The 9,742-nt window shown below is 40.9% G+C and overlaps 1 long non-coding RNA gene across 1 annotated transcript; it reads left to right on the top strand.

The window, feature by feature from the left end:
- Positions 1 to 108: 108 nt before the first annotated feature.
- Positions 109 to 2,200, top strand: LOC137470842 (uncharacterized). The gene is made up of 2 exons (XR_010997269.1): positions 109 to 1,913; positions 2,115 to 2,200. It is a non-coding gene; the product is annotated as an uncharacterized lncRNA (long non-coding RNA).
- The last annotated feature ends 7,542 nt before the right edge of the window (positions 2,201 to 9,742 follow it).

Raw genomic sequence — 9,742 nt, 5'->3', positions numbered from 1 at the left:
TTAATAGGCGAATGCAGCCTTTGAAAGCACTAAGAGAAGAACCCGTGTAGATAGTGTTGATGGTTGCAGCTGCTTGTGGAACGGCCAGCGTGTGTCGGGAGGCTCCCGTGAGGCTCCTGCTGTCGTCACCTGCTCTGCGCGGAGAGGGTCGTAGGGCCGGAGCAATACCGCCTGAGTCCTCAGCACTACGCTGCAGGAAAGGGTTCTGGAAAGCAAGAGCGGGCAGAGTACTTCAGGAGGGAGCAGAGAGAGTCATCGGGAAGGAAGAAAGCACGAGATAAAGTTTTCAAGAGCTAGAGGTCATCATCCTAAAGAAGAGGAAGCAGAGGGAAACTTAGTAGTGGCAGTCAAAACCGTGGAAGTCTCAGGTAAAGACAAAGAAAAGCTAGACCACCAAGTTCTCAGTGGATTTGAAGATAACAAGTGTTTTATTTGGAAAAAGAAGGATTGCCATTACCTATTAGCAAAAACATGGTCGGCATGGTAAATATATGAACACCTTGTCTAGAGAGGTTTTAATACTGCCGTAAATTAGCTGTCCTGTTGAAGCAATCTTTAGCCTGATTTTATGACTCCCTTTTGGTTGATAATGAACATGAATCATAAAACCCACAGAAACTTCTTACTTTGTATGCAGTTGCATTCATGAGACACTGATGCAAACATGTGGTACAAGGAACAAGGCATTGGAAAATGAGGCCTAAGAGAGTCATATATTGTGAAGTATGTTTTACAGACTTCCATGAAACCCTCAAATATGTAATCCCTAAACACATTTATCATCAGCAGTTCCTACTGTTTTAGAGATCACAAAAACCAGAGCTAATTGCCTTTGTAATATGCACAGATATTAGTAACAGAAGAAGGGATAAAAACTGGCAATTTCCACCACCTCTCTTCACTATCACATAGTTTGCGTAATTTCTCTCATACTCATCCTCAAGATTTTTTTTTTTTAAATCTGTTGTGTTTGATAACCTGAAAGCAATAGGTAAAGGATCTGTTCACTGTGCTGCCTCATAAGGCAGAGAGCTATGAGGTAAGTGAGCTCCCCAACACGGCGTTTTGCTGTCAGTCCTGACGGCTGCAGGAGCATGTTCAGGGATATGAGGGCAGTCAGAATGCAGCTCTTGTCAGTACTTGCAGTCGTTTGCATGTGCTGGTGGGAGGAAGGTTAAATTACCGAAATTCCTAACCATGAGTTGCATTCTCTAGAACTCAGAGTGGGGGTTGCCTTCCAGCAGGAGAATAGTAGTGTTTTTTTTGTAATAGATTCATTACCTCAAATGTTTACAAAATGTACCAGAGGCATAATAATTAATGTTATTCGGGTACATTAAAATGGAGGGAAGCAAAGATCCCTGATTTGCAGAATTTATAGATTCAGCAAAATTCAAGCTGGGTTCTGAGCTGACCTTGAGGAGTTTAGCATCGCACTGAAATTGAATAGTAGATTAATGCCTTTTCATTTTTGACTATCTCTGCTTGCAAGTTGCCTGGTAAACTACCTATCAAGTAGGGCTTTCCTTCTGTTTCTGTCCCCACTGTTCTTTCCTTTTTTCTTTCCATCTTTTCCACCCTCTTCTCTTCAATCCTCTCTCTTACTCTTTTTTATTCTCCTGGAACTTAATTAAAAACTTTGAAAATCATGGACTAATAGTGCTTTCAAGTATTTCTGTTTTCTTCAAATTTCAAAGCTTTCGTTAGTCTCACAGCATAACATATGTCGTAACAGTTTTATTTAATGTAAATGGTAAAATTCCTTGAAATAACTAAATAACTTATGATCAGTTTCACAGATGAACTGTCCTTGGGTGAAGGTGGAGCTATTCAGTGCTAGGAAAAGCTGGGAGCATAACAGGGCTTTCCTTTTGGTCTCAGCTGCAAGGCTCTTAGGCTCCTCCAGTTCGCCAGTGAACATGTCCTGACATTTCAAACTATTGTTAGAATATGTAACATTTTTGAATATATGGTATTGAGACTGACTACTGCTTGAGCTGCTGTGTGCCAGAAGTGGTATATTTCATTGGGTTTTTATTTAAGTTGGAAGTAATGTCTTTGACTTTTCTAAGTAATTGTGAAAAGCCATTTTTTTCTTTGAACCTTCATTGCAGGCATGGGTTATTAGGAGACAGAAGCCAGTGTAAAGAAAAAGGAAATGGGTATTTAGTTTTTTTTATGACTAAAAAGAGTGATAAAAGCTTGCTCTTAGTTAGTAGTATGTTTTCTTACTGAAGTGCAAAGTAAGAGTACTTAGAGTAGCAAGTAAATAGTTAAATTTCAGGCAGCATAGGCTTGCATGAGACTAATGTACCATTTACATCCCTCCTAAAGTTTCAGAATAATAAATTTAATGTGTGCTATAGTGCTTTCTTCTGTCGATAACTGCCATATGGATGGCTTAAAACCAGCCTTGAATCAATTCTGGATTGACATACAGGCTGGGAATAAGCTCACGAGAGCAATACAACACTGCCAACCTCTCGATGACAGCACAAACAGCTTTGAGAATTAGCACAATGTGGAGGCAGAGCACAATGCTCTGCAGTGCAGATCTTGGCCCCAGGACCAGCCCACTATGTCTCCAGGACCATCCTGCAGCAGTATAGCATTGAAAAGTAATTTCCCTGCTTGGCTGTTTAAAAAGGTGCTATTCGATCTGCTGTTACTTTTACTGGTACTTCAAGAGGAGATCCTGCTCTCACCAACCTACACAAACCTCTGCACTCCCATCTCCTGCTCCCCCCTTTCCCCTTCGCTGGTTCCATTTTACTGCACAGTGAGTCAATTCAGGTCACTAATCTGGCAGAAAACAAATTCGGCGATAAAAAAAGAGAAATAGTTTTGCAGCAGATTTGTGACTTGGACAAACTCATTATGTGGTGAGTACCAGAGCATGATGTGGAAAGAAGTGAAGACAGTGGCCTGGAGTAGAAATTCTCTACACTGGGGAGCAGAATCCCTTATTTTGAAGGCAACAAGCCTGCTTAGGTGATTTCAGCTGTGACACATAAGCCCAAGAACATGCTACATGTGTACATGTAGCTACATGTACAAGTACATGTGCTACACTACATGTGGTGCATGTCCACTACAGGAAGGGAATAAATTCTGTTTGCTTGTCTGTCCTTTCAGAGGTGCTCACAGTACTACAGGTCATGTTGTGACCATGTACTCATAATAAATATTTGGACTGTTAATTGTTTTGAAACCCTCTAATTAGTATCTGTGAGGTAGACTGGGTAAAATAAGCACACAGCCCCTCAGTGTGCACCACACTCAAAAGCTGTGTGATCCACATCAAAATGTGTACTCTCCCATAGGAGGTTGCTCCTGGGGTGGTGTGAGTGTGTGTCTTTCATTTTCCACATCCCCTCCAGGACAGGCTCCCTGGCGGCCTACTCACAGCATTGTCCACAAAGTCGGATTCGTTACCTGATGTACAGCAAGCCTATAGTTACATACTCAAAGGAGGTGCCCTACTTTAATTGATAAAGGGTATGTCCTGCCTAGGAGGTGGAGATCAACTCTGAAAAGGGTGTGTCCTATTGAAAACACTGTAGTATTGTAAGTAAGCATCATCTGTTTTACTTGAGAGGTGACCAGTTTAGGACTAGGCAGTCTCATAAAAAGCAGTTATTCATTGTATTCTAGTGCATATGATCCTGAATGGAGAGGGGGGCCATCCATATCACCATCACCATCATCTCATTCCACAGGAGTGCAAATCCTGTTGGATGCTATCAAAGGCAGGGAATAGGATAAAATCCTTTCCTTCTCTATGAATCAGTCCAGTGGCAGTGTCCTGCAGTGTAGCTGTGACACTGCAGCTGATTTCTTTTCAGCTAGTGTCATTGAATTTTTGTTTTTGTGTGTTCATGGAATGCATCTGAACATTTCCATGCATATCTATGTAGAGAAGGTGCATATTTGTAAAGGAAATTTAACATTTACATGGATGTCAGCAGCTAAATTTATATTTTTTTTATTTTGCAAACTTGTGATACAGAGCACGGTAAGCAATTAAAGCTCATTGTGTGGAAGCAGAACTGATATTTTGTTTTCGATTTCATATGATAGTTTTGAAGCGGCATAAGTGAAAAGAATATGGAGTTCCTAAATGCAGACTTTTGTTCAGTGTATACTTAATTTTTTGTGACAATCAGCACAAAAATAATAAAGTAGAAAAATTGTCTTACAAAAAGCATATGAAATGTGAAACTGAGGTGCTCTGAATGCTGTTAGGAAAAAATGGGGGACATGAGTAGTTTGGAAATTAAGGTAAAGCTTCTCTGCATGGGAATTGATTGTTTCTCCTTGTTCTGACCTCATCACTCCTGCTGCACCTGAAATCTGTTCAGAGTCACAGAGCAGCCAGTTACTGCTCACGTCGCTGTGACCTGTGCAGTCAAAAGCTGCTTTTCTGGTGCAACAGAAAACAGCTCTTACAGAAGCACACACTACTGAGGCCAGTACTTATGTTGGGAAATTCAGCTTTCTCCCACCTCCTGTCAGTCTTTACCTTTTTGTTTGAATATTGTCTGCTCCTGAATGTTCTCATTTCCAAACTGATGGGAGCATGAGTCCCCATAGAGCAAAGTACTTAGCAGTAGACATGGTTAGACGCTTTTTAGATGGAAGTCAGAGGGAGATTTGTGTTTATTTCTTTAGGACTTCTGTGGTCTTAGCAGAAAGTGACAGCAGTCCCAGCAACAGAAAATTGCAATGACTCTGGCAGTCTCCTGAGAAATGGGAAATGCAGGGTGGGGCCTGCTTTCCCAGGTTCCAACAAGAATCCTAATGGGAATCTATTAGAAATAGGATCATGTTGCAGAAGTCCCAGTGGTCTGGTAGCAGTGCCAGTGCTGCTCAGACTCTGCAGAGCCCTGGATGAAGGTACCAGGTGCACTGTCAGTGTTGCCTGGTGTGCCTTTGGGGTGTGTATGTACAGAGGACTGGGAGCCAGGGTACTGGGAGCTGGACACTAGGGACTAGTATCTGGGGTTTGGTGCTCATAAAACAAACACTGACAGAGACAGACCAGAAAGAATAAGAAAAACATTATGGACTGAAACAAGATGTTTTATTTCAGTGCAGTACAAAGAAGTGGGAGATACTTTGCTGTGAATGAAAGTACTGAAACTAAAAAAAACTGAGCAGATAAAATACATTTGTGTAGTACTAGGAATCCTTGGATATCAAAGTAGTGAAAAAGTATAGCTATTATGCTGCAGAAATCAAATAAATATTTACATATCTTTAAACTAATGCCTTACTGCCTTGGTTTATGTTATATCACTGGTAACTTAGTTTCCATCAGTATAAGATACCACCACTGAAAATGCTGTCTTAGCCATCAGATCAGTCCTTTAGCCAATGATTTCTTTATGTTTAAAATGCATTGATACAGAAATAACACTCTATACCAAGCCAGCTCTCCACAACCCCAGCAAAATCAGTCTCTTCTTTTTTTTTTCTTCCAAAAGAATGAATTTGATCCATTTTGTTAATTACATTGACCTTTGGTTATGTATAGTAATATTGTAAATATTGGGCCTAGTTCACAATCAAGTAGTATGAACTTGTTGTATTAAGGTCATGAGAAAGTATTGTTTAAAGAAAAAAAAAGATTGCTACACCAAACACAATGGCTGCTCAGGATATGACTTTTTCAATTACAGCAATGTTTTTCAGCTTGAATTTGTTTTCCTATTAGATGTAGATGACGTTTTTCAGGTAATTTGTTTTCCTATTAGATGTAGATGATTTATATTTTTGAAGCTACCGAAGCAGACTGACATAGTGGTTTGCAGCAGAGACAATAGCCCCATTTACTGATTCAGGGATGCTTTTCTAATAAATAAGCATTAATTACACAGGTAATGGGCTGTGAACCAAGCCCATTGTCCAAAGGAAGCACATTTCTTGCCTAATTAAAAGTCTTTATATAGGAATATGTTTTTATAAAATAATAAATAAATAAAAAATAATCAAATGGCTGCTGTGCAAGTTATTAAAATTATGTGCCTTCCTGCTCACACTTTGTACCAACACAAAAAAAAAGAATAAACATGCAGTAAAATGCAGCACCATTTCGAAAATAATATGTAAAAAAGGTAGGTATTTCCTAGCACTGTGCTGGGACATCTTGCTTCCTTTGGTGGGGAGGAAGATAAAGGTGTAAGGAATGTAATAGCTTCCCTCTCGTGCAAGTGTTCAAAGAAAATCAACGGATACTTCCACAGGTGCATTTGGGGGAAAATGTGGTCCTTTTTTTGCATTTATAGTCTTCTCCCAAACTATAGTGGATAAAGACTGTGTGAGACTTTTGTTCTGCTATAAGTTATGGGTTTGGCCTGCTTTTTCAAGGCAAAGTCAATGAGTGTCTCCTAAGATTGTGTTGAAAAGGAACGTCTTTATTAAAGTGTTTGTGTAGCATGTATGCATGTGTCATGATTTTCAACCAGCCTTTCCAGAACAGCGTTTCCAGTGGCTGCAGTTGTTAATGCTGCTGAGCTGTCCTTTTCTCATGATCTGGAAATGGTGAGCTTTAGCCACAGCACAAGCTCCAAGCTCCCCCCTGTGGCGCCACAAATTTTGTTGTGCAAGGAACACACTTTGCTTTGAGGAATTCATAAGCAAGAGCTCTGAACTTTGAGAAAGTACTTGAGCCTATGCTGGAATGATTTGGATATGGCTCATCCTTCCTGAGCAGACCGCTGCATCAGAGCAGGTAAGCCTAGGGGTTTGCTTGTGTAGCTGGGTCTAGCTTAAGTTCTTTTGAGTAGAGGTGGGGTGACAGACTGGGGAAGCATGAGTGAAGGAGGATGTGTGCCACATCATTATTTAATTGTAAACAGTAAACAGTAAAGTCTCATAAACCTTCAAGCCTTAATTTGATTTCCTCTGCCACGATTGTATCCACTGGGTTTGTGTTTAGTTTCCCCACACAAGTGAGAACAAAACCAGGTCACTCATCTTTCACAGCCCTTCTGCTGTTAAAAATATTCTAAATAGTGCACTTTATGTTCAGCTGTATCTAAGAGAAAAGTAATTTACTGGCCAAAAATAGACACTCGCCTGATCATCACTACCTGCTGCCTTCTCCCACTAAAAGGGGAGCAGTTCGTGGACTGAGAGATGGCAGTCATCCTGTGTGAAGAGAAGTGTGTTTCATTTGATGTTTTCTTTTGCTGTGTGAGGGTAGCACAGGGTGCAATACATTTTATGTTCTGTTTCACAGCATCTTCGCTTGACAGCAATGGATGTGGAACTTTGAAAGTCAGATTATGGATAGAAGTAAAATGTAATGATCCAAACCATGGTCTTCCTAAGCAAGGTATAGTGGCCAGCTGTTTCCATTTGTGCTGACAGATCTTCATGCCTCATTCCACATGGAAAGTAGGCCTGACTGTTACAGAGCATTTCCCTTGAAGAGAAGAATTTTCAGTTTCTCTCCATTAGAGCATTTCCCTTGAAGAGAAGAATGTTCAGTTTCTCTCCAATAGGACTAATAGATGAAACTATTACCACAGTCTTATAATCCTAATTCTTGGTATTGATGAGTGACTTTAAAATTTCTGAAACATAGTTATATGACGTTTCAATAAGAGAACAGGATCTTGCTGTCTTTCCATCTGGTTCTTCCTTCCAACCTCTTTCACTGGGGTTATTCAAGAACATTTCTCATCTCTAGTTCCATCAGGTCTAGAACAGTGTCTTCTTAAGTTTGAGCTGCTAGGCATTAAAGACTTTGAAAAATTGTGCCAAAAGGAGCTGGAATTCTCTTTCATCTTTATTTATGGCCATACATAAATTACAGATTATGTTTCTGTAGCTTGCCTTACTTCAGAGACACTTCACTGTACTTCACTGTACTTCACTGTACTGTACAGTAGTTGCTGTAATTTATATGGGAAAAAATACATTGATGTGATTTTGGCTTGATTTGGTATCTCTAGATCAGGTTTTAAAATCTGTACCTTAGGTCCTTCAGTAACTAAGAGATTTCAGAAATTTATGCTTTGTCCTGTTGGTTAGCACAAGTTAGAGAGAAGCCTCTTTTCAGAGGGCGCTTTTCAACTGAAAAGCACCTTCATGGGCCATCGCCCTGTTTCTTCCTGTTCTCTCACAACTTCCTAGAGTCATCCCATGATTCATCCTGTGGTTATGATCAGACTAGTTTTGATTTGTGTGTTCTCACTGCCACTACTGAGAAGAGAGAGAAAACTGCTTAAAATAAAAAGTCTATTTTATAGCATGGCAGTTTATATCAAGTGAAGAAAATGGAATCGAACATGATAAAACTACTTGATGCCTCTCAAAAAAACCACTATGATGCCTTTTAAAACTATTTTTTCGACACTTTATTGAAGTGGATTATCCTGAAGAATCAGGTATTTTTTCTATTTTAATAGTATTTTCTTCAAAACTCTTGTTTTAACTTGACTCGGTGCGTTGTCTCTCCCTGCACTTTAGTCATTCACCAGAAGGTGGGGCTTAAGGTATTGTTAGTGAACTAGAACTGAAGGAATTTCACAAAGTCCCTTGGATTGGAGAGTTTGGAATGTGTATTCTCTCCTCCCTGTTTTGCTGAGGAAATCCTGGATCAGCATTACAGCTCCTCAGGCCGTAGCACCTCACACTGAGGAATTTTAGTGGTCCCAGACTGTCTGGTACCAGCACAATCTAATTAAGCCAAAATATCATCACCTAAGACACATCAAAAAACAGAATCATTGTGCCAAAAATGAGTATCACTGTGCCCCTGAAGGTGCTAGTGATGTTCTTTGGGATTACTGGGAAACTAATGAATGGAAGAGAGAGGAGTGTTTGCCTCATGTTCCTGCCCCAGTTCCCGCAGGCACTGGTGTTACAGAATGATAGAACAGCTGGCTTGGAAAGGTCCTTAAAGATCGCCTAGTTCCAGCTCCCGTGTCATAGGCAGGGACACCTTCCACTAGACCAGGCTGCTCAAAGCCCTGTTCAACCTGGCCTTGACTTGTGTCCCCATGGGTCAGAAGCTGCTCAGCTTGATTCCTGTGTGGGGGCTTGCAATGCTCGGCCCCACACACCTCTTGGCAATCTTAGGCTTATGCAAGCTCCTGGGGAAGACTCTCTCTGGCACCCAAACCACTGCTGCCTTGACATGGAGTTAATTTTTCATCTGCAATCATTGCACTGCAGTAGCAGGAAGCCTTTTGGACAGCAGGGACCCAAACCCCACGGTGCCTCGGGGACAAGTGTCTCAGATGTTGAACCTGAATCAATTCTCTGTGAGGCCACGACAGAGCAGCAGGGGTACATAAGGGTGTCTGCAGTGACCTGTGTTACTAGGATGCTGCACACCAATGGGCTGCATGGAAAAGAGCATTCTCATGGCTTTCTGCTTATATACACAAGTTGCTAAAGTCCAGTCTGGATCATGCTAGGTCATGTTTAGAAGATAACTGGAAGCTGGACAGACTTGTCTATCTGCTTTATGGATGTACTCAGGATTAAAACTGCATACTGAACAGTACTTGACTAAAAACGTAGCATCTCCCATAGTTTTCCTCAGCTCTAGCTTGGGAGGAAGGATAGCTGCCTTCTCTGCATGATGCAGGGAATGTTTGACTCAGAGCAGCCATTGTTCATGCTCTTTTCTGGATCAGAAAGATACAGTTTGAGTCCAGTTACCTTTGGTGGAAGTTCATGTTGATCCTTTTCCTAGATTATGTGGATGGGATAAGATTTTGACCCC

Source organism: Anomalospiza imberbis, chromosome 3 (genome assembly GCF_031753505.1).
Source record: "Anomalospiza imberbis isolate Cuckoo-Finch-1a 21T00152 chromosome 3, ASM3175350v1, whole genome shotgun sequence".
Taxonomy (NCBI): Eukaryota; Metazoa; Chordata; class Aves; order Passeriformes; family Viduidae; genus Anomalospiza; species Anomalospiza imberbis.
Note: the sequence above shows the minus strand (reverse complement) of the source record. Positions and strands in the feature narration are given on the sequence as shown.